Here is a 25,769-nt window from a genome sequence, read left to right on the forward strand (position 1 = left end):
AATTAAGTTATCTTGGTACACGTTTTCTAACGCACGTAAGCACGTTCATATGTGTATGTCACGTTTCCTGCGACTATTGTCTTCGTCAGCGTTACTTGTTTTAAAGGTAAGATACATCATTGTACGGGCATCACAGCGAATAAAATTGGCTACGAATGTAACCTACCATGTATATCAGATCCAATACAGATACCTTGGTTACTGTGACTCTCGAAATCACGTCTTTTTTACTTCATTCAGACACTACAGTAGTATGAGATATGAAAGTTCTGGATGTCTCTTACAATTATTGATTGTTACTGAACTTTATCATTCTCTGCTCCATCTCTTCGCAGTTCGCGGTTCCGCCACTCAACTGTTCGTAATTCCGGTTCTCGCTTCTTTGCAGCTCTTATAATATATTTTAATTACAGATAATTTAGGAAATACACAATACTACTCTATTTAATTAATTAAAGTAAACCTCGCACACACACATTACAACTAATAATATTATGTGGCCTATAAACACTCATATTTATTAATTAAACGTTTTGCAGCTGTATACTGCTATCTACTGCTAATAACAAAAAAAAAAAAAAAAACGAAAAAGTAAACATACATGCAATTTATTAACAAGTTGAATTATTAAACAGTATATTTAAAATTTGCATTGAAAATAAAAAAAGTACAATTATTTTATTATATACCTATTTAATCTTGCATGGCTGATGTGACGTTCGATACAGATGTTCGATCTGTGATTCTGTGATTCCGTACTACACACCTCAAATTTCCGTATTGCACACCCAGCCTGAAATTACTTTTACAATTGGAAAAATTAAATAATTGACCACGCATACAACGTCGGGAATTATTTATTGCTATGCCGTTTAGACTTTTAAAAATGTAAACACATTGTAATTTTAAAAAATGCAGTCACATTGGGTGAAAATGACTCCAATGTGGGAGTATCGTAAGTAACGAGGAGTAGTTTCTAGCTATTGCACGGCATCTGATACCGATAGATTAGAGCAAGATGAGGTTGACAACTGTATTTTGGACAAAATGATTGACAATACGTTCTCTGATTAAGCGAAAAGTCTATCTCAGGCAAAGCCATTCATATATTATGTGAAGATGATTTCAGTATTGAAACTTCTTGCTGATTAGAAGCTATTGACATCCTATGTGCAAATGATTGAAGTTTCAGTGTAAAATGTTGCTGTCTTGAAGCAATTGCTTTGTTATGTCAAAATTGTTTAAATGTCATTATTTTATATGCAAAGCCTTTAAACACAATTCTCCTCTTGTAGCTCTTGATTTTAAGTGTAACCACATTTATATATTTGAAAAACAGATATGTTTTAGAAACATTTTGTCGTTATCATAACTAAATGTTTCTTTCCCTTGCATTTTGTTAAAATGTCGTATAATCCATATTTCATTCAGTTCTGTTGCCCGTTCGTGCGCAAACATTTGTTTGCGACCCTTTTTATATATAATTTTACTGACTTCTCACAATGCTTTACCTACGACAGAAATAAATGGTTGATTGTTCCCATCTACTAATAACCTGTGAAAAATTCGTCTGTAGTCAACAAACAAGGAAGCGAAGGTAACTTTCAGCTTCTGCCTAATATCGGGTGATGGTGCCGTGCCGTTATAGTCTTTCAATGACTCAGTCAGTGACTGAGCTGAAAAACATGGTAGAAGAAAATCAAGACAACTTAGATAAATGAATAACAACTGAAGAACATACAATAATTCATCAAACTAATTAAAAGATCATAGTTATAAATTTGACACTTTGTTTAACATGCTACAGGATACCAAAGTAAAACTGACACAAGACAAAGAGAGCCGAAATGGAATGCGAAATTGAAAAAATTGTTGTTGTTATTGTGAGGTTTAACGCCATTTTTCAGCACACGATAGGCTATGCATGGCGGTCACTATTAATGGTGGAGGAAGAACCCGGGAAAACTCCGAGGAGAACCACCGACCCACGAGAAGCTACAGGCAAGCTTTCTCACATACCCACATTGGCCGAATCCTAGACTCGAAAACACGCAGACAGAGGTGAGATGCTAGTGATCAGTAACGGAGAGCGCTTTAGACCACTCGGCCACTCAGGGCCCCGAATTGAAGAAATAAAAGAAAAGGAAAAGAATAAAGTCCTAAGATAGAAGGTTTTAGAGGCTTCTATTTCAACGCTTTTTTTTTGTTGCAGCTATCGATTACTACATAAATAGCGAAGAGGCATGGCCAAAACAACCTATTGTTCTAAATGTTCTCCGCAGTGCAGGCTCTGCCGTTACGCAACAGAATGGAACACAATGTACAGAAACACAACAAGAAAATAAACTAACTTTTCCATCCAGCAGCAGGGATTAGATCATGAAATATTGTAACAGCTATTCTCATGTTCTTGTGCTTCTGTGTGCATGTTTGTTTTGGAATGTTTTCCTGCAATAAGTGCAACGCTTAATACATTGCATATGGTCAGCAATGCATTTTATATAGTGTTTCAATTTTCTAAAGTAACTCTTTAACCCATTCACAGTTTCGATTGTATAATACTTTGGTAGCATACCAATTTAAACAGTTGTACTATTATCTCATTACTTTAAATGATATGTTGCCATGTGCAAACTACCTATTAAAGCTAATGATGACATGCACAAAATGCGGAACAGTTTTTGTATGCTCTTCCATGATTTTGGTATACTAGTGTGCATATTTATCATCACTCCTAAATTCAGTTGAAGGCGTGGCAAATCTCCAAGCAACAGACTGAAACAATAAATGCAATTGATAAAAGCATTGTTGAAAAGGCAAGCAAAAAGAATCTCCCGAAACAATAACAAAACAAAGGGAACTAAGTAACAAGAGACAAAATAAAAATGCTAACTTTGGTGAATTTTTACATGCAGCTCTGTAGATTCGTAGTAGTAAATACTCAATCTTAGTATTTCCTTTTTTCGTTTTAATCTTAAATAGAAAATTTAATGTATGCACTTGTTGATTAAATAATTTCAGGATTACTAGATTTTTCATCCATTAGTTATCGTTCTGTAGAACACACATGAGTTGTAATAAGTGAGGTTTGGTTTAGTCAGTTAAAAAGAGTAGTATGAGGCATAAGAGGTTTTGGGGAACTCCCTATTAATGATCTCTTAAATAATTTGGGATTAAAATATGTTGTGTAAGCCGTGAAGAAGTTAGCATGCATTGACCGAAAACGTTAATAAAGATAAAATGTCTCTGTGTGTGCATGTGCATGCCTGTCTTTGTGTGTGTGTGTGTCCTATTATTTTCATACATTATGTTACAATTTGTATTTGGCCTATATTCTCACCACTGTCTTTTACTAAAGTGAAGGACGCGTTGTATCTTTTTACTCACGTAGCGCGCACTTATCGACTAGTTAGGTCACTGTTGACCTTAATTGCACGCTTGGATGATTTTAATTTGATATTTTTATATATTTGTATAGCATACTAAATTAAAGCAGTTTTGACAAATATAAAGCAGTTATCTCCACTTAATGGTAACTTTTTTAATTCCATGACCATCCAAATAAACGTTCTCAATGAATCCATCCTGGGTCCTCTTTTCTGTTTCCTACTTATGTAGATGATCTTCTTATGACACTTAACGAAGCTGAGAAAAACATACCCGGATGATATTTGGTTTTTACTGTTTTGTTACAAATTGTACCAGCCTCTATGCCAACAATCCAAGTTTCCATATTGGTTAGACCAACTCTATGAGCTATTCGTCTATGAAAAAGTAGCAAAAACATGCTGACACGTAATTTATTTCATTTGTCTCTTATTGTATCTTCATTCACGTTGTGGTAGAAGCTTACAATTGTTGCAGATCAAATGAACTTGTTTCATATCAATGCAATGATTTGATATGAATTCATCGTAATTATGTAAATGTATTTCACATTCAGACAGCCGTTTTCGCTTCTGAAATTTGTATACTGATTCAAATGATTCTGACACATTTTTGTCAATTAAATGTTAGTAGTAAACTGTACAGCGAGATATTGTCATCCACATTGTCCAGTTAAACTGATTCTGACAAATTCCCTCACACGGTGTTTTGCATGTTTATGTAGAGTGAACACTGACACAGTTATAAAGTATATTTAACAAGTATGCTTTCTGGTTTAAATGTGAAAAATTGAGTTTCAGTGCAATACATTTTTATCTCGCTTAACGTATCTGCTATGTAACATGGTTAAAATGAATTAACAACCATATTGCATTAAACTGACTGGCAAGACAAGGGATTGTCTGTATTTGTGTGAATTTGTTTGTATTTGTAGCCGAAAGTCCAGTAATCAGGTTATGCATAAAGCATGTGTGCCATTTGCTCAGTTTTAACATTAGTATGTTGAATAATGTATAGCAAATACGCCAAATATGAAACTGGCTTTGCTTGTTTAAATACACTAAGCCTCTATTTGTTTCTCAACGTATTCACTTTATTCTACGTTTATTCTCGCTGTAAACTGTTCATGTTGTCTGCTGTAACATAATCTTAATTGCGTTGATATTTCACAATCTTTACGTACCATTAATCAGTATGTCTATTTTCAATCTTCCAATTGTCATTTATGTTTAATTCCTGTTTGTGTTTAGATCTTATACTTTACAATCATTAGCATATCCGATACACGTTGCTCTGGGCACAATTAGACTTCTCCCACAATATCAGTGTTAATTCTACCAATTATTTCAAATATCACCAGATGTCATCCGATGGTTCCATGCGAAATTGTATTATCAAAATATGTGTATTTAAACACCGTTAAAATTGTACTGAATTCTTCATAAACTATGTAGTATGAAACTAGTCCTTTATTAATTGAGTTTGATTACTGTGGTAAATCTCTTTACAACGGGAGCTTTTAGAGATGTGTTAAACCAACTATGTTGAAATATTTATCCAGAAAAGTGTATAGTGATGGTGTAGTTGAAATAAACATAATACGTTCCTTGAATATAATTTCAAAGAAGTTTAATTGTTTTCATTATTAATATAATATCATCATTTGTGGTTTTATTACTTTTTAATGTGTTCAAAATTGCATAGACAATCTGTAGTAATTACATTGTACTTCTATTCAGCTGTGATTAAATGTATATTAAACTAAATTCAAATTCAATTTTTTTAAAAATATTATCTCCTTTGTTTATACTGAATTACATTTATTACATGCAATTCTAGTTGTCTTATTACGTTTTACATGTGCACGATCTATGCTAATGGATGTACCCCCCTTTCATAATTAATCAACATAAATTTACATGCCTTGACAGCTTTAAGGAATGTATTCTTCAACGCTTTGCCTTTGTTTACATTTGTCAAATTATAGAAGCCCACCATTGTCAAAACAATTCCTAAATTTTCATGCTTTTTAGATCTCCTATGTATCTAATCTCTTTTAGTCATATCTGAAGGAACGGTATAATTTATTTGATTTCATAATATGTTCAGCCGCGCTCCAACTGTTAAACAAATAGTTACATCCTTTGCATTTAACTAGTACGTGCTTTTTGCCGTTAATTTTTGGGCTTTAAAATTTCAACAACTAGATATATCTCACCTTGTTCACTCCATAGAGATATTCTTGTTCGTAAAAAACAAACACTTTTTGTCTTCTCCTTTCTAGTCTTCCAGTTTTTAAACAACTGGATCAGCTAAACTTATTTTCAAGATTTTAAGTGCTTGGTAGATAAAGTGACGAACGAAAGTTGATACTAATGATATTGTACTGATTTTAAATTTAGACGTTTCAAATGTATCAGTTGGCAAGAAATAGCAAGAGCTGATTTATTCTTTGACATGTTTTCTTATGTGCTTTTTTTCAACCGAAGTTATTTCTGCTAATCTATGATGAGTGTTATTTGTCACTTAATTATTTCTGGTAATATGTCATCCGATTTTATCATTAAGTTTGAATGAAATACTTCCATATTCTAGTAGTTAAGGTTGGTAAACCTTTCTGCTACAGATGCTTTGCCAAGTTCAAAAGTATTGAATATTTTACAGAAAATCATTAACACCACTGTTTTAAATCTGGTTCCTTTCATCAAACTGTATCTTTCCAGGCTTTGGTTATTTGACCGTAACGTACTGTATATGTCATATCAATTTTTCTTTTCGCTTCTTTGGCCCAAGCATTTTTTGAAAAGAAAGACAGATCTCACTATCAAAATACATAGTGTTGCTTTTATAATATGCTTATTTTCTTCTCACTGATCAATTACGTGACTAATATAACTGTTCAGTAAAGAAACCTTTTTCTAGTGGCCTTTTGTAACGTTTATGTAGATTGTTGTTACACATTCATTCAATTCAACGTTATTTTAATATTTCTTTTTTGTTTCGTTGTAGGTGTTGTTCCTCGTAAAATATGAATATTTCTGAAATCTTAGTTTTTGTATGAATGATTCTCCCGAATTCACTTCAATCAAAGAATATGTTTGTAGAGAGGGGTAAAGTCTCTCTCTCTCTCTCTCTCTCTCTCTCTCTCTCTCTCTCTCTCTCTCTCTCTCTCTCTCTCTCTGTGCATTTGAATTAAAGTAATTCTTATGCATGATTGTCGCTTTAATCATACAGATATGTTTCTTCTTCTTCTTCTTCGATGTCACTTCTTTTGATGCTATCATTGTAACCATGTTCAAGTACCTGTTTCTAATGTACGGCGCTTTAACACCCACAATCCAAATGGGCTAATGGAAATAAATAGTTTTGTATTGTCTTTGTTTAACGCATGGAGTAGGTACCCCACAATTCAAATGGGTGAATGGAAATAAATAACGTCTTGTCTTGTATTCGTTTCCTCATTTGATTGATATGTGTGTTAGAATTGGAATTTAAGGATCCTAGTAAAGATGTCGTATATATTGTTCTTTGTAATGTGTGGTCCAATGTTGACATTGACGGGGTGGGAGTGGGTGACAAGCGCTCCACTCCTCCAAAAATGCTCCTTACGGCTTACGTCTCTGATCGCCTCCGTCAATTAAAATCCAGTCCTAGCCTTCGCGAGTGGCTTAGCATCTATGTCCGGTGGACCATGTTGGAGGCGGAGTCCCTAAGGCGGTCTGACACTGACTTCAACGTCATTGCGGAAACTCCTGCGACACCGTTGGTGCCAAGCTGAATCGGCATTCGTCGTTCCCTTGGGTACACCAGCTGCGTGGAGGGGGCATCTGCTACATGGGCAACAGTTGATTATCCACACCACCCTGCCCAGGCTTCGTAGCTACACTGAAGAGGACATTCCATCGTTGTCGTAAGGCGTCGGCACAACACGGGAGTCAGCAGTTTACAGGTTCTAAGTCAAAGCTTGCTTGGCGTAGAGCTTGGCGCCAGGGGTTGCTTCCGACGGTGGGAGAGATCGCCATGTTTCACTGAAGAGCTGCCACCCTCCCCAAGCTGTGCAGCCCCCGATCAATAAGGCGCTGCCCCGCCATGGCCTGCCTGCTTCACAGGATGCGTGGAGCTTAAAGAACCTTCTCAACAAGTGGGCTACAAACTCAGCACCATACAAAAGTCAAAGAAGAAATAAGAAGACTCTTTTACCATGAGTCCTAGATTCACCGCTGACCCGCAGAAGATCGACGACGAAAGGAAGTCATCCGCCATTGACAAAGAACTCTCCCGCCTGAAAGTCGACATTGTCTGCCTTCAGCAGACCCGGCTGGTCGAAATAAGCACTATCAAAGAAGCCCAATACAACTTCTTTTGGCAAGGGAAGTCATCGGATGAACCTAGGCAGCACGGTGTTGGCTTCGCTGTAAAGAACACGCTAGTCTCCGTCACTGAAGTTCCGTCATAAGGCATTGAGAGGATCCTTACCCTCCGGCTCTCAACATCCTCAAGCCCATTTATCATCTTCAGCGTTTACACACCAACGAGGAGAAAGACAAATTCTAGGAGGTTCTCGATCAAGCAATATCCAGTATCCCCAACACTGAAGACCTAAACCTACTAAGAGACTTCAATGTTAGAGTGGAAGCTGACCACGAGACCTGGTCCACCTATTTCGGCTCTCACGGAAGGGGTAAGATCAACGAGAATGGTCACCGACTGCTGTAGATGTGCTGTTCCCACAGCCTATATGTGACCAACAGCTTCTTCAAATGCACGGAGATCCACCAGATGTCATGGAGACACCCACGTTCCCGCCACTTGGCACCAGCTAGACTTCGTCAGCACCAGGTGTGTGGAACTGGCCAGTGTCGTCCTCATCTACAGCTACCGCAGTGCCGATTGCGACACGGACCAATCTATCGTGGTCAGCAAGGTGCGAATAATACCCAAGAAGCTGAACTAAACCAGGAAGAAGGATTGCAAAAACCGGCTGTGTAAGCAGCCCAGAGAAGACACAGAAGTTCATCATCAAACTGCAGGAGGCTCTCACCAAAGAGACACCCGATGTCACCAACGACTCAAAGTGTGTACAATTCAGCCATCACTGCCTACGGGAAGAAGAAGCGCAAAAATGCAGACTGGTATGAGGCCAACTGGGAGGAGAGAGAGCCCGTGACTGAGGCAAAAAGGAAAGCCCTCCTGGCATATAAAGCTGCACCTAGCCTAAGTACACCACAAGCCCTCAGGACCGCCCGCCGCTGTACCAACACATATTTGCTGAACCTTTGCACCAGTATACAGACAGCTGCCGACACCGGGAATGTGCGAGGGTGTCAAGAAGGCGACAGCCCCCTACCTCTAAGACCGTCCCCCTCAAGTCAAAGACGGGCGAAGTCATCACAGACCAGGGGAAACATCTTCAGTTATGGGATGAGCATTATCTCGAGCTTTATGCAACCCAAAACGTTGTCACCGACACCGCTCTGGATGCCATGCCAGACCTGCTAGTCACACCGCCCACCCTGGAAGAGCTCGGAAAAGCCATCATTTGCCTCGCTTGCTGGAAGGCTCATGGGAGAGACGACATCCCACCTGAAGTCCTCAAGAGCAGCACCATAGCCTACAGCGTTTACCCAGAGTCCCAGTGTGGCAGTCGAGCCGACCGATCGTCTCACTTCACCAGCTGTAGGAGAAGTGTAGTGATCAGCAGATGCCCATCTACATCGTGTTCGTAGACCTGACGAAGGCATTTGGCCTGGTCAGTCGGAGCGGACTCTTCAGGCTCCTGAAGAAGATCGCCTACCCCGCACGACTATTCGCTGTCGTCACGTCGTTCCAAGAGAACATGCACACCACAGTGTGCTTCAGTGGCGCAACGTCGAAGGTCTTCTCAGTCCTTAGTGAAGTAAGTCTGTGTTCTTGCCCCAATGCTCTTTGCCATCTTCTTCTCCATGCTCCTCAAGTACACACTGAGGGACTTCAGCGAGGAAGAGTACACCCATACTAGGGCTGACGGAAAGTTGTTCAACATTGCCCTTCTCCATGATAAGACTAAAGTCATATAAGTACTAATCCATTAATTGCTCTTTGCCCGACGATTCAGCTTTGACATCACACACGGAGTTCGACTGCGGAAACTGGAACGCCGCCTCTCCCACGTCTCTAACGAGTTGAGACTGATCATCCGTCGGAAGAAAACAAACATCAGGGCGCAGGAAGCAGACTTCCCTCCCACCATCGCCATCGATGTGTACAACCTGGAAGTTGTTGAGAACTTCACATACCTCGGGTCCACCATCTCCAGTTCGCTGTCCATTGATTCTGAGGTGAACGGCAGGATTGACAAGAAATAGGCACTTATGGACAGACTGAAACAGAGGGTCTGGAACAATCCCAACCTCACTGATTAGGCAAAACTGCGTCTACCAGGCCTGCGTGCGCAGCACACTCCTCTACTGCAGCGAGACATGCACCTCCTATGCGAGCCACGAGAGGAATCTCAACAACTTCCACCTGAGATGCCTGCGAAGCATTCATTGTCAGCACAAAGTACTCAACACAGAGGTTCTGGAAAGCGACAACATGAACTTCATTCTCACCTAGAGGCACCTTTGCTGGCTCGGCCACGTCAAGAGAATAGACCCATTCCGCATTTTCAAGAACCTGCTATACGGCGGGCTAGCAGAAGGGTCACGAATGACTGGACGGCTACGTCTGCGTTACAAAGATGTTTGAAGAAAGACATGAAGACGGGCAACATCAACGTCTATGACTGTGAGAGCTGTGCTGACAACCGCTCCACCTAGAGCCTATCTGTCAGACAGGGCGTTCAAAAAACCGAGAAAGAGAAAAACACAAACCTCGCTGCAAAGATAGCCAGGAGGAAGGCGAAACAACAACAGACTCAACAAACATCGACGTTCACCTTCAGCAAGCGCAACAGCAACTATCACTCAAAGGTCGGGGTCTTCAGCCTATCTCGAAAGTGCAGATATTACAATCAAACGGAAGCTACACCATCATCTCCCGAAGAAGGACGAATGCCGAGAGAATGTTCGGCAAGTTCACCTTGTTGAAGATATGCCCTTTTCGACGTGAGTCATTTAAAACAGTATACAAGCAGTAGTAAGATAATAGGAGGTTTCTGGCTCAAAACCCTGGTTTTCCACAGGACAAATACAAACTTTCAAAATTTCATATCCCCGACCCCTAGCCCCTTATCCACAGATAAAATAATTATAGTCGACTATAAGGCTGAAGGTCTCGAATACAGCTAGTGAAACCAGAAACCCGCATTTTACCTTATTTCTGGCAATCCTATAATAAATTTGTCAGATATCTTTTTACATATCTGATAGCAGCCAGTCCAAACATTAACTCCATCAAGATCAAGCTCAACATTCTTTTAATGTCCAATAGCAAGTGTATTCGTTCTATTCGAGTAATAACGTTTATCATCAAAGTTGCAAACCCTAGATTTTATGATAACATCGGTATCATTCTTATGACAATTTGATATGATAATCATCATCCTGACAAGCTCTACAGAGCCATGCGATTCAAGTGCGGATTTATAGCCATCAAATCCTAATCCTTTATCAACTAAATTTCTTTTTTATTCTCTAGCTCTCGTTTTAACTATTTTATCATCTAGTTTGAGACTATACATTTTTCGTCTGAGTCCAATAAACTCCTTTACTGGAATAAAATTAGTCTCGTCTTTGAACTTTCTGATTACGTTCTTGCTATCATTAGATTTAAATCCACTGATTTAGGATAATCTGACATTCTTTGTTATCATAAGGTAAACATCTTTACACTCTATCTACCACAGTGAATCAGTGTCTGTAAATAACAGTTTTGCATTAGACCACTTGATCTTAACAAAATCCACCTAAACCCACCGTATGTCATTTGCTCTGACATCGCAGAGCCAAATAAATTGTTTGCATAAAGGTATACAATTAAAGACGATGGAAGGTTTTAATCGTAATTCGATATTTATTTATTGTTATCTTTCGCATAATTTTTCGTAATTACACTTATTCCTCCTCGGATTCCCCGTTCTATAAAGCAGAACATGTCCGGATCAGTCAGTAGTTCAAGTTTTAATTTGCTGTGCTTGAGCAGCGCATCCCATGAAATTTCAGGAGCTGAATAATGCCAAGCTGGATCTAGTCCGTAGTTATCAACGTTAACGTGTCTGAAATTCGCACATACGTCCGTTAGCAGCAAAACTTCATTTATCAGATATAAATCGTGATAATCTCCAGACGTTTTACAATCGAATTCATTCCAAATTTTCTTAGCGTATTCGTATTCATTATCTGTTATATCTTTCAGATACAACTGTGAATAAAATGCATCTTTATCTGATAAATATTTTTCATCAAATCTACTCCAGTCATCTAACAAAGATGCCATAAACTGTAAGCAGTCTATGAATCGTAGTTGTCCAAGTGTACCAGACATATATTATTCTGTATTAATTGGAATACATCTGATGTTGTAGTTGAGTTTTAGACGATTAGTAACTTCCTTGTCGCTGAAAATTCAACAATAATATGAGCATCATATCCTTTGAAATTATGGGAATAAAACTGAAATGAAATCCGGTGCTTTGTAACGCAAATTGCATTTGTCATGTGCTGCTCCAAGATAACTTCCCATAATGTGGCACTGGTCCTTTCCTCTGTCAGATCGAAGTTGCTCTTTTATTTTTTGTTTTGTTGTTAGATTTTCATTATATAATTTTTGCTTAATAAATTTAGAAAGCAATCAACTTTGTCAATCAAGTTCTTTAGTAACCAAATAGAGGATTTAATCCTCTGTAATTTTTTTTATTGGTATTGAAAAATGTTTATCAACAGCACAAACAACTTTATAAGCTACTCCACAAGGAATGTGATTATATATATTTTTTCTGGTGGAAGAATTATTTGGACTAGTTTCAGCTCCTTCTACTCGCTGTGAGATATACTCGAAAGCAGCTTAAATTATAAAAGACCCTTTCATCAAAGTTCATAAACTGTAATATTTTTTCATCTTTGCTTGGCATAGTTATTCGTTGGACGTTCAAGCATTACTCAAGATCCCTATCCAAAATTTCTTCAGAATTGCAGCCTTGTAAACACTTGTAGCAGAAGAACTTTTTTCTTTTTCTGTTGCTATATTGCTTTCAAATAAGTCTATTAAAGTTCTTTATCCACACGTAATGATTTTTGTAAAACAGAAACTTTACTGTGTTTTGTGTAGCTTTCCGCTAGTTTATCGCGGATAAATACCTTGAGTTTTATAATGAACTTCAAATATATTAATTGAAATATTGCTCTGTTTCTCAGACTTTGGAATTTGATGATCAGCAACTGGAAAATCTATTCCACTAAAGTTTAGTTTGCTAACGTGATGTACTCTATCAGTATTATCAACAGCAGGAAATCAGAAAATACCGCCGATATAACTGACCATTAAAAACACTTTTGATCGTTTTGTTTATTTTACGCTGACGCAACATTTTGTATTTTTGATTTTGGTTGGTGATCAACATAAGTACTACATTTGATCGGAGTATACTTAATCGTATGGAATAAAACATCTGATATTAACTCAAATTTCCAACTAGAACCTTATACAGTTTATTCTTTTTGTTTCCCCACATATTTCATGATACACTTCATCAGCTAGTGATTTTAGATTTGTCCCTGGTAATTCTCTCCTTAACTTTGTTGTAATGTAAGTTTCAGTAAGTTCTTCGTCATAGACTTTATCAGTTACATGTAATTTTGTTAGAATAACATGATATTGTACTATAGCTTTCAGTCTCTTGTGTTTGTCAAGCTCATTTTGAACATCAGGTTGCAGTGAATGAAATAGATTTATAACAGAACAATTTTATTTAGTGTGAATTGATTATCAAACTTCAATCTATTATTCAGTCTAGAGAATAGTGTTGTATATTTTATTTACTCTGACGATAAAACCTCGTTTAGCAATATTGCTAAGTTTCAGCATGAAATATATATTAGAGCTGATTTATTTATCTAATTCAGTTCAAATATAAAATCAATTAGTGATTAGAAAAGCTATATAAAATATCAGCAGAAAAATTATGCTTAACGAACACAAGTCAACGGTAAACGAACAAGAAATACTTTATATACAACTAATATGCTGGTAATATGCTGTGTGTTGTTATAACCTTAAACTGGTGCTTCTTTCGGTATCAAAAAACAAATAGGTTACAAGATAAAAGTGAAAGCTGAAGATGATTTGGAGTACTTGGAAATGTTTGTAAAAGATTTTTCATATACTCTATTTTGCGATGACATTGCAGAAGGAACTAGAGTATATCATGTAAATAGAAGTATTACTGAAAATAATATTGCAAATTTGTCATTGCAAAATGAGTATCGACCACACCCGATTTACAATCGGCATGAGGAGTATGACCAAGGTTTGATTAGACATTAAAACAAAGAAAGTCATTGGAAGTTTAAACTACTGTGGTTATCTAATAATAGCTATTAGAGGATCTCAAACAAACCAAGTTGCCTATTTATCACACAGGGTTGTTTATAAAGGTATGGTCTTGATCATTTATGACATCAAAATACATGGTGGACAAAACTATATAAAATTTGACTTTATATTCGCTAAAATTCCGAATATGATGACGGACTAATTCCAGTTTGCAGAGCGAAAACAACATCTGTTATCGTTATGCAAACCCATCAAATGCACATCCGTACTCGTAAAATATGAAAAGATTCGTTCTGATCATATCAACGGACCGCTACTAAAAACTATCACTGTATCCGCGCCATTTAACCAAACATCGATAGATTGCTCCGTCTTTTGTAGTTCTTGCTCATAAAAACTACTAATGACATGCTCTCCTGCAAGAGCTTTAAGTTTGTAATTTACTGGTATTGTTGTTAAAACCTTATCAACGACAAATACTTCTTTCCACCAACTCTGAGTAAATACTTTCAAAATACTTTCCTTACAGATGAAATATTAATTTTATCACCAACCTTCAAGTTATGTCTACGGTACATATTTTCATTGGAAAGCGTCAGATTTTTAATAGCTTCGTTTGGTGACATTTTAAGTGTTATATGCTTAGTATTATTGTGTTCTGATACGATCAGCAGATGATCATCAACGTATTTGTTGGTATTTTTAGTTGTAAAGTACTTATAAATCTTTTCTTTTAACTTGCGATTAAATCGCTCAAAAATAACACTCTTTCCTTCGTAACCTATCAGGTAGTTGCTGATATTATTCTTTTCCAGAACTGTTCGAATGTTTTGTCAAAAAACTTCACTCCATGGTCTGTCCAAATTTTATTAGGTGTTCTTTTTTCTCTTGTTCTGATATCACGCAGTGCACATGTTATAGTTGGTTCAGTTTTATCAGTAATTTGTATACTAAATGCGAATTTACTGAAAACGCCAACTATGCTCATCAAATGTCTGTCATTATCATTATCGCTATCATCATTCGACATAACAGTAAGATCTACCGCCCAAATATCATCATTTGCGTTGGCGACAACCTTTCGTCGAAGAAACTGTTTTTTTTTATTATTTAGGTTTGTGCAGTTTGAGCAGCAAGTTGTGTTGCTAGGCTGTCTGGCATAGTTCCTATTCCAAGTTTATCTTTCACGCCATTGATGCCTTGTACAAATTTACGATCAAATCTTTCACTTAATATGTGAAATAGATCGCTGCTCGGCCGCATATTTTTAAGTTCGTTTAGCAGAACCTTATCACAGCTTGGTTTATCTTCTTCATGATCTAGATAATAAATATCATGACGCATCACAGTTGCGTCAACTTAATTATAAGGTTCTTGTTCTGGCAGTGAATTGTCATCGCTATCAAATTGCTGATCAAGCGGATTGTAAAAAGGGCCGTTATATTTATGTCCTGGTAACGTCCATCCTCTGCTAGGTTTTGGTAATTTACCGATTAGTTTGTGAAGATCTATACCTTATTCAATAACAGCTCGTTGATTGAAATGTTGACAGTATGTCGCTATTTTATCTTACTCCAAATAAAGATCGTGACCTCCATCACATTTGCAGTTCGTTTTTATTGTTTCATCGTCGACTAAAATAACTTTTATTGGTCAACCGTCAAGCAAACATCCTCCGATTTATCCTGCCTCAGAAATATATTCTTTTTTCTAACGCAAACAGTGCAAATACTTTTCAACAGTCTATTAATTTTATTTGTTTATGTTGTTTCGTTTGTATTTATTGTTTTACTTCAAAACTTGAGGCAATACGTTGTAATTTTTTATATTTGCTTGTTAGACAAAATAGCAAGATAACTTATCATATTTTGCACTGGGTCTATGTGTAAATTACACTAATATTTTTTTTTTAAATAGAAAATCACCATTTATCCGAACCACCTTTTTGATCAACATTACTCAATAGTATCCGCAACCTGCAGTTCCAACTGGTTGAATTTGATCAGAAGAATATTTTGTTGTTGCTTTGAGATGATAGAATATATTGTTTGTTAATATCACTCCGTGGCAGGCCAAACGAATACAAATAATTGTTTTTATAAAGTACTACCCAATGTGTGCCAGACCTATCGTTAAAATCTTGAATATTTATTACGCAACTTGCTGCTGCTGTTGGTGGAGAGCTCCGCTCTCCAAGCTGAGATTCAAGCTTATATGTTGAAAATACTCTAATAAATCAGTTGACATATTTCAGTTTATCTAAAATCTCAACATTACTCAACTGAGCTACCTCCAAGTTCCGGGAAGCATCAGTCCTTTCCCTATCGTTTCTCTCTTTGCATCGACCTGCTCTGCATTCCTCTGCCTATCCCCAACAAATTTGTGAGTAGACTTCCTGTTATTCCTGCCAGCAGGGGGGACATATAAATCCACCCTAGACCGCTTTGCGGTTTGTCGTTGTGTTCTTTTAATTTAGTTGTTGTCTTATTGGCATATTTTGTTTACAATAGTTAGATAAAATCAAAGTTCAAATAAAACTGCACACAAGCTGTTTGATACCATCATTGGACACTGCCTTTATTGTTGCTCCAGATATCACACCTGATACTGAAGCTATACCCAATGTTGCTAGTACTAGTAATAGTTTTGGAAGTACTATTTTTGCTAACGTTGCTAGTGCAGGTCCTAGAAAACCTCCGCCTATTTATTTCTTGACATTAATGTAACTTGTGCTGTTGATAGATTTAAAATATACGATTTTTGTCTACTGTTGTTTTTTATTGAGTTGTGGCTGTGTTACCAGGACACTCTTCTTTCCACCGTTAGTTGTAAAATCAATCTTTAAAGAAACAGCCTGTCGTTCAACGACATCTTTTGCTAAATTTTTTAAACTTGTCCAGGAGACAAGTTTATTTCGTGTACGATATACTTCATTGTTATTTATTTTGTTTGTTAAAATTGTGTTTGGAGTACGTCACTCTCTACACTTGGACTGTCATTCTGCCCTTAGTCGAATCAATTGTCAAAAATCTATCAGATACGATTAGCGCATAAGCATACTTTGTGTTGACTGGAGAAAATCCTAGAGTCCATGTTACCTCAGTATCTGAAGTTGATCCAATAGCTTGTTCATAATGTTTTGACACGTAAATGTAAAAGATCTGATAAAGTGTCTTAAACTCTTCGATTGAAATTTGAAATCAGCTAGCAGTATCATGATATTTTTGCTTAGCATCCATAAGGTACATGTGAACACGAGATACATTTCTATTAGCGCCAGCTGTAAAATCGCATTCGATTGCTCTTTCTGGATATTGTTTTGAGTTTATTCTAACAAATATTCAACTAACATTTAAGATATCGAAAACTGATTTGTTTTGCTCTTGATTACCACATCGATCGTGTCGTTGAAACACGATAAATACATAAATCGGCAACTGTTCGCTTGGTGCTGTTGTTATTCGCTATGTCAATCGAATTCGGTACTGTTGTCTGACAAATTTTGTTTTACATAAAATACACTTTCTTGGTAAATGCGGTAAGCATTAACTCAAGTTTAATTGATTTGTCATTAGACACAATAACTCGTGTTATCCGTAACTCTAGTCATGAAATTACAAATTAAGCATCAGCTACACCAGAAGCTTTTATCAGACAATCATTTTTGTCAGCTCGGTCAAGTATTAGTGTATGTTTGATACAGCGAAACACTGTTGTAATCGCGTCAAAATCCGAATATCGTGCTTAGCGGCAGTATCATTGTTATTTGATTTCAGTTATCTGCAAACGCTCTTCTTTTAACATAATCCTCGTTACAATTAGGTCGTTTAGCATTACTAAACGCACATCTTATTGAAGCTGCAACAATAGCTCCACCAGCAGTATCTGTTGTAAGTGCTGCTACGGTATGTTGAGTGTTAGAATTAATCTGTTTGTACTGCAGCACCTACTTCATTATCTGTTTTAACCTCATTTTAAACAACACTACCTTCGGCAGTATCTTTAAACAAAAACATATTTGTTGCAACAGACCTCAATTAATCCTCACTAAAAGACATATCATAAAGAATAGTACTTGCTAATGGCAAATGCATTGAAATATGTTCTACTGTTTGATTGGCCAGCTGATATCTTGCGCTTTTAAATAAACTCCAACCATTAACAAGTGTTATTTCTGTACCATCTGCAATATCACCACCAATTGCGGTGTTTATACTTCCTCGTACTTCTAGTACGGCCTTGTGTGGCAGCAGAAACACATCTGCATTACGTGTGTTAAACGTTCTGATGCCTATCTTGTTAGGCTCATTTAAATTTTCATCATGATACTCAACATACTCAAATTCTATTGTTGAGCTATCTGCAGCTATTTCCTCGGTTAAGTCAAGACATTTTTTGACAGATATTCTTTATCTGTTATTGTTAGACAAAATCGCGGTGTGCAGAGCACGTTGCTAAAACGCAGCAACATTTAGACGTAGTTGAGTTTTAGTTACTAATTTTCTGATCATTTCTTCTCCAGATGAAGACATCAGTTTTTTGTTATTGTTATCATATATCGTGCTGTTTCTGGTGTTGGTGCCATTTAAGAAATTACTTGATTTTTATATCGGTAGCACTTGGTGCAGATTGTCATGTAGAGCCTGTGGTTCCTTTAATTTTATCATCAATCTTTTGTCCGACAGCTGTACCTGCCGCAGATGCTGCTCCCATAGCAAAATCGTTTGATGGCAATAGGTGCTACTTTTTTTGCTATTCCTGGTGTTTTCTCAACTATTTTAGAGAATATATTTCCGATGAAACTTCCTTCAATTTTTTTGCGATAAAGTTTTCACAATTTTATATAACAAAGTGACAGATAAGATTAATTGATTGACCTCATGTGGAGATCGAGCTGTCGCCAGATTGTTAGCGTCATAGTAATAGAATATATTTGATTTTCGACGTTTATCGGATAATATATAATTTATCTTGTAGTTACTTGGGGCAGACAGCCTGGTGGAATATCTGTACTAAAGATGTAGATAGTTTGTCCTCGACGTACATGTGGTATATAAGATCCACTGGCAATATAACAGTTTACTAAAATGGTATTTATTTCTAATGTCGACGACAGACTCTCCTTTCCATGAGATTGTCGCGTATTGTTGTTTAGCAAATCCTAGCAACGATCCTATGATGTTGGTCTTGCTAAATTCAACAATTAAATTTTTTTAACTTTATTTTTGCTCGTAATATATTGTATTTCGGAGCAAGCTCAAAATGATCGGCGACTCCACCATTTTGAAGTTATCAGAGATTTTATTGTTTCGTTTAGATCTGTAACGTTGTAAGTTCCCTGTGTCATTTTAATAAATATCCAAAAACCTGATTGAAACGTAAAATCATCATTTACATTAGTTTTAACATTTGCCTTTGTGTACCAAGCAGTAGCTGAAACTAAACCTAGCTCTATTGACGGATTGTACGTGACAGTAAAGTTTGTGCTATCAGCTATAGTTTGAGACGAATCGAGTAATAAAGTTGTTGATGACATTATATTTTATCGGCAGATAAAACTCAAAGCGATCCGCGTCAACGAATCAAATCACCGTGTAAAATATAATATTCGTCCGCTGTTAAATAACCTTTTGATCTGAGATTATATAAAATTTCTACTATTTCGTTGTCGATTTCTATGCTAACACTTCTAGCTTCTTTTGATGAAACAAGTAACATTAGCCGATCAACTATTTCAGCTTGTGACTTAAGATTTTAACGCCGCAACCTGATTTTTCTTCTGGAACACGTTTATCAAGATTCTATTCGTAACGATTAAATAATCTTCTAAAAGTCCATGACTGGTCGTATGCTTTCTTTCTGTTTCTGTACTGATTAGCTGTGTATAACACAACATTAGCAATAATTCCGTTACGCATTTTATTACACGAATCTAAAAATTGTTCGTTACATTCTGATTTAACAATATTTTGTTCAGCTTATTCACCTTCTTTTTTAATATTTCCAACATCTGAACAAAACCGTTGTATTTATCAAGTGACCAGCTTCGCATTTGAGACAAATTTGTATATTCATTAGGTATACGATCTCTCAATACATTGCGGTAATCTTCGTCAACTATTGGTGTTCTTCCATTTTTCTGTAAAACACACTTTGAACCACTTTTGGCATCTTTCGAACCACAAACCTAGCAAAATTTTATTTTTTAGTTCTTGCAGCTGGGTCTCCAATTGTTTCAATAATTTTCTTCTGTCCTTCTTCAACTAGACTTAGCAAACCTTTCTCTGACAATTGTTTACCAAGTACAGCTTCGGTTACCGGCTTAAAAAGTGCAGAAGTTTCTTCTGCTGTTTGTTGTTGCCCTTGATGTTCTTGTTCAATTTTTTCTTAAGCGCGGCTCTTGTCGCAACAAATTTCTTTGGAACTTTTATTTGCTTTGCGTCCATTTTTAGAATGATAGTTAGACTACTTTCCACAATCCAAAACCTTGTTTATTCCGCATCTAAACATGTGATTACGATCTCGAGCTAGTTTATCAAACAAGAAAAAGTTGTTTTCCTTGGTCAGTAGCTGTATGATAAAGTTCAGCAAATTTATCTTTTCATACACTCCGCCTTGTTCTCGTGCTATATTTTGAAAGTCAATGTTATCAAGTCCAGCAAACAATATAAAACATCCAGTAATTTTTCTTATAGAACGATCGACATTATAAAATCTTTGCGCCAGATAAACCGCATTACACTTTCTGTTGCACGAGAACGAAAATTACGATTTACTTTTGTCCATGTCAATAGTGTCAGTCATATTCCACATCTAGCAGATACTCGTTGGGGATCTGTTGTTACAGCATTAATTCAATACCCTGGAAATTATCCAAAGTATGCGTTTGAGTTTAACAATGCGATATCTGGAGAGCCAGAGTGGACCACAAACGGAGAAACTTTTAACTTTTGGATAAAAATACAATGTCCAGCAGCTGCAGCGATATGGAAGTTTTAACTAGGTGGTCGACTAAATGTAAATGTCGGACGTATTTATAACTGGAGGTTAGAAGGATCCGTCGATAACACAACCTGGTCATTACTGTACAATACATACTTATGTATCAACGAGTCAGCGGAATGTCCTTATCTGGACTGATATTGTTTCAAATATGTACGGTCGACGATTTCGTGTGATTGTAATATGTAAAAATGTTAACTGACCCACCAAGTATATTAGATTTGCCAGGGATATTTAAAATTTTATTTTTTAATCTTAAAACTGAAGTCGCAGCAGCTGATGGTGATTCGTTAGATCCAGATGGCGCTAATGAAGCAAAAGTTGTAAACGAAATCAATAAAATGAAAAAATTAACATTAGACTCAAAAAATCTAACTGAAAAAGAGGACAATTGTTAGAATCATGGGTATGAGAGGTCCTCAACTAAAAGATTTTTGTATATTCAGCAAATACTGTCCTGATATGTTAGCGTCATCTTATTATATACTAGTAAAATCACTAACAAGTCAGAAAAATCTAAATTTGATGTTCCAACAATTGAAACCGCACTTGAAATTGTCTCAAGTATAGAATCACAGGTTGAGTCATACTCTGATACAGAAAAATAATCATTTTATTTTAAGGTTAAATAACACACACTAATCCATGGATTATAATATCAACTCTTTATACAGAGCCTAATATGTACAAAAAAGATTATTTTAAAAAGATGTGAAAAAGAAGCTGAATAAATCCTTGCAGAACAAAAATACATAAATATAAAATATATAATTGCTAAAGAACTCAACTTACCAGTCAATGATATAAATCTTAAAGATTTTGGATTATCACAATTTGGTACAGTATACGCAAGTAAAAGACAACACCTGATACTCAAAGACTTTAGTTTGCTTGATCTTTGTAAAAGAACTCGGTTACATCAATAATACAGAAGGTAAGTATGCTGATGAAGTAAACGAAAGCACAGAAATACCAACAGTTTTTAAACCGGTATATCACGCATATGCTAATATTATTTATGATTAAAAACTGAGGATATGTCATCTAAGGTAGACGGTAAGTACAGAGAATTTCTGACGGATCCTACAAATAATGGTGTACGTGTGTTATAAGATACAATTGGTGGAGTGATTACGTTTACTATAGAATAGCAAAACAATGAGACCCCAAGTTAGATTTCAACCATGTGTCATCAGAGGCTCTTCCAAAAAACGCAAAAGACGATTTTCTGGAATACTAGAAATGCTGTCATAAGAAACTTTGATGCGTAAAGAAAATCTTTTAAGTATTACAGTAGAATCTTAAAAGTAATTTCATAAATCCCAATCGCACTAACAGGCTCTGGTATTGTATCTGGTGGAGCAACTTTAAATCCATTTTGTTACTAGCATCAGGAGTTGGTGTTACACTAAGAGTCGCAGGTAAGAAGAATGAACTACATTTTGAAACAAAAAAAGTGCATGTAAAACCGCAATTTGAACTTACAAATAACTACTCAATCAAATACGGTGATATCTCCGAGAAGTTAAATATGACATGGATGATCTTATCAGAGAGTTCCGAGTTAACATGTTAACATATATTTTACCAATGCGTGTCAGTAACTATGAAAAACAGCACATAATAAAATATCAAGCTGACTGCATTATGAGTGCTAGTACAGCATTAGAACAAAACAAATATAAATTTTATCTAAAGTTTAAGTATATGGAAACGCCAACAATAACAGAGAACAAGAACAGTAAAATAAAACAAATAATCGTAAACAATAAACCACTCACCGTTACATTTACCGATGAAATATCTGGTGTTTGTTTTAGAGGCGGATTTGAAAAGATAAAACTTTCTTTGATGAGATCAGATGACAGTCAATGTTTTAAGTTGCTTGACGATCTTACATAGATATCAGAAAAATTCAGTAATTTTCATGACCCTTTCAGCCAAGATAAATACACAAAAGTGACGATTGATCTTGACCAATAAAAATTGTACTCTGCTGATGGCATGTATCAACTTATTAGATTATTTTAAGATTAAATATTTGTTCGAGTCCCGCAGAAAACTTAGTGGAAAAATAAAGTTGTATTTGTATCAATATGATGATGAGATCTTTCTGATAGCAGCTGTGGATACACTAATAATAGGAGATGAAGTTTAAAGTTTTGTTATAAATTTGCCAGTAATAATGATAAAGGATGGTTTCTAGCTCCAAACCCCTTTTTCATGACAAATACATTTTTCACAATAAAGTTCCACCGTCCGTACTAGAGACCTTGAGCCTCTTATTCGTCTCGAATTATTTTTTCTGTGGATAAGGGGCTAGGGGTCGGGAGATAGGAAAGTTTGAAAGTTTGTATTTGTCCTGTGGAAAAAAGGGGTTTTGAGCCAGAAACCTCCAATTATCTTACTACTCGAGCATCCACAGATTAATTTGTCCTTGATAAATCGTTTTTAAGTGTTATACACAGATCAACACAACGATAGTCCGAAACAAGAATTTTTATTTTCAGCAAGTACGTTTCTTCAATCTTTTTAAACGTATGAATGTTTTCAGATTTATGTCACAATTAGTCATTTATATGATTGATTGTAAAACAACTACTTCATGAACATATTCAGCGTTCGTTTTTAATATGTCGAATAGCTGTAAATATAGCCTTCTAAAATTTACATCTTCGAGTTGCTATGTGAATATAGCGGAATATAAATACAAGCATGTAACCACATTAAACACGTAATTTATTCCTTCCTCATGCGGCCCTGTTGTAACCACATTAAACACATAATTTATTCCTTCCTCATGCGGCCCTGTTTTAACTATCTTGCTGTCAACTTTAAAGCTAATTGTCTCCATATTATGATCATTAATTTTTTTCCTAAACAACGGAGCATACAATTTTGTTTGAAAGCATGAAATTAACATTTAGTTTTCCTCAATTTTATTTGACAACTAGCTTAGAGAACATTTACGTCACGCCCAAACGAGCAAAACAAATGTGTTATCCCCTGATAGTGGCATTGTTGCTTTTATGCGAACTCGTGTAATACTTATATTACCTCTCCGAAAACAGTTGAATTCAATACAAAATAGCTATTTTAGTTATTTGTTTTGTAGTAAACAATTCCTTTAATATTTTGTGCTTGTGAGAAATTTGTTTTTTGTCGAAATCCTATTTGAGTGGGCTGGACTAAACAAAAATATTACTCGCAAAGCGGTTAATATGACTTTTTACTTTTAGATATTGTATCCCCGATATGAGTTACAGGTGTGAAAAAGCTGCTAAAATAAAATTGGTTCGAGTCACTATAAATCTACTGGTCTTAACTGTTAGAATAAACCACACACACACACACACACGCGCGCACGCACGCACGCACACACACACGAGAGCAAGAGAGAGAGAGAGAGAGAGAGAGAGAGAGCGTAGTAGTTACAGCCGAGGAAACCATATGATTTAACGAATAACAACATAATCACAGGCTTAACATTTTTATATTCAAAAATTAAAATTTGCTAACATTTTTAATGTTAACATTTTAATATATCATTTACAAAGGATAGTAGATTTGAAAATGAAATTCTATACAAAACATAAAAACCTAAGTGACATTTTTTTTATTAATTCATTTTTCTCGTTATTGACATCATATGCCCAAACTACGGTGCTATTGTTTGAAAAGACAACAGCTCTCCGGCAAATATAACCAATTGCAGACAATGAAGAGATGTGAAAAAAATGTTTGACCAGGTTATTTAATGTGATCGTCCTTATACGATTTGGAATACCGGTGAGAGCGATTGAGAATTAGAACACGCTTATATGCATGTGCATACTATATTTTTGCCAAAATTGGAATTTTCATTAATATTTTCACAGAAGTCCGATTAGCTTATGCCTATAAGGTCTGAAGCAGATACATTTTGGTTTACAGGAATCTGGTCTTTGAATGACTTATACAAAGCAAATTGTCAAAACAATATGGTTTCTTGAAGTTTCAGAATTACTGTGCAATTAGGCCCATTACACTAAGAAAATAAGAAAAATAGGCCGTACGAACACATCTTAGACCCATGATTTTCAGTACGACAATATCATATACCTTTGCGATAAACATGCAGGGAGAGGATATATCGTACCACCTTACGATCCACGTTTGGTATAATTTTGCACTAAGTTAAAAAAGTAAATGTTCATTGCCAATAAACCCCTTATTTCAACCTTTTCTACCCAACAAAAAGACTAAGCTGAATGTTGTCAGTTAATTTGTAGGACGATTTTTTAAAAACACAGTCCTCTCAGTTCATGTTACCAGTCTGCACATGCAAAGAGAAAACAATTGCAGACAGGGTAACTGAGGCTTGTTAATCTGACTGGCGGCCATATTGCATACAATGTTTATAAAGAATTAAATGGTGACAATAAAAATGAGGGGACATCAATTGTAATGTCTAATGTTGTGTTCTCGTGTTGCTGAACAGGCAATAGTAGCGCTCATTCAGTGGACTTTTCTGTTGGATTTTTTAAAATTATTTTTGAGCCGTCCTTTCGAAGCTGCTTTGTTGATATTATATTTTTGCATAGATGAAATTCTGTCTATTCATTGCATGTATGTAAAATAATCTTAAAAATGTGACTGAAGAAACAAACCGGATTAAAAAGAATTTGCATATATCAACTTAAAAAATAATTTTATAAAACACCAAAGAACAAGCAACAATGGCAGCTTTGTGAATACCTGAAGAATCATAATAATGCATTAATGCAAACTATTTGAGTTTTGCTGCACTAAATCTTTCGTGAGCAAAGAGATTAACATTCATATATTGTCAATATGTCAAAGGAATTAATTATTTGTGAGGGGATCGATACGATGCAGTAAAATATTTGTCGTTGGGATGAAGATGATAA

General features: G+C 35.9%; 1 protein-coding gene across 1 annotated transcript in view; it reads right to left on the minus strand.

Annotated features, from left to right (window-relative positions):
* Positions 1 to 24,333: 24,333 nt before the first annotated feature.
* LOC149803075 (uncharacterized) overlaps positions 24,334 to 25,769 on the minus strand; it is a 50,255-nt gene continuing 48,819 nt past the window's right edge. The window contains exon 7 of the mRNA XM_089952649.1: positions 24,334 to 25,769. This exon is cut by the window's right edge and continues 3,055 nt beyond it. The gene's annotated coding sequence lies outside the window, so the exon portion shown is untranslated.

Source organism: Sinohyriopsis cumingii, chromosome 3, assembly GCF_028554795.1.
Source record: "Sinohyriopsis cumingii isolate HCF-2022 chromosome 3, ASM2855479v2, whole genome shotgun sequence".
NCBI classification, from domain to species: Eukaryota; Metazoa; Mollusca; class Bivalvia; order Unionida; family Unionidae; genus Sinohyriopsis; species Sinohyriopsis cumingii.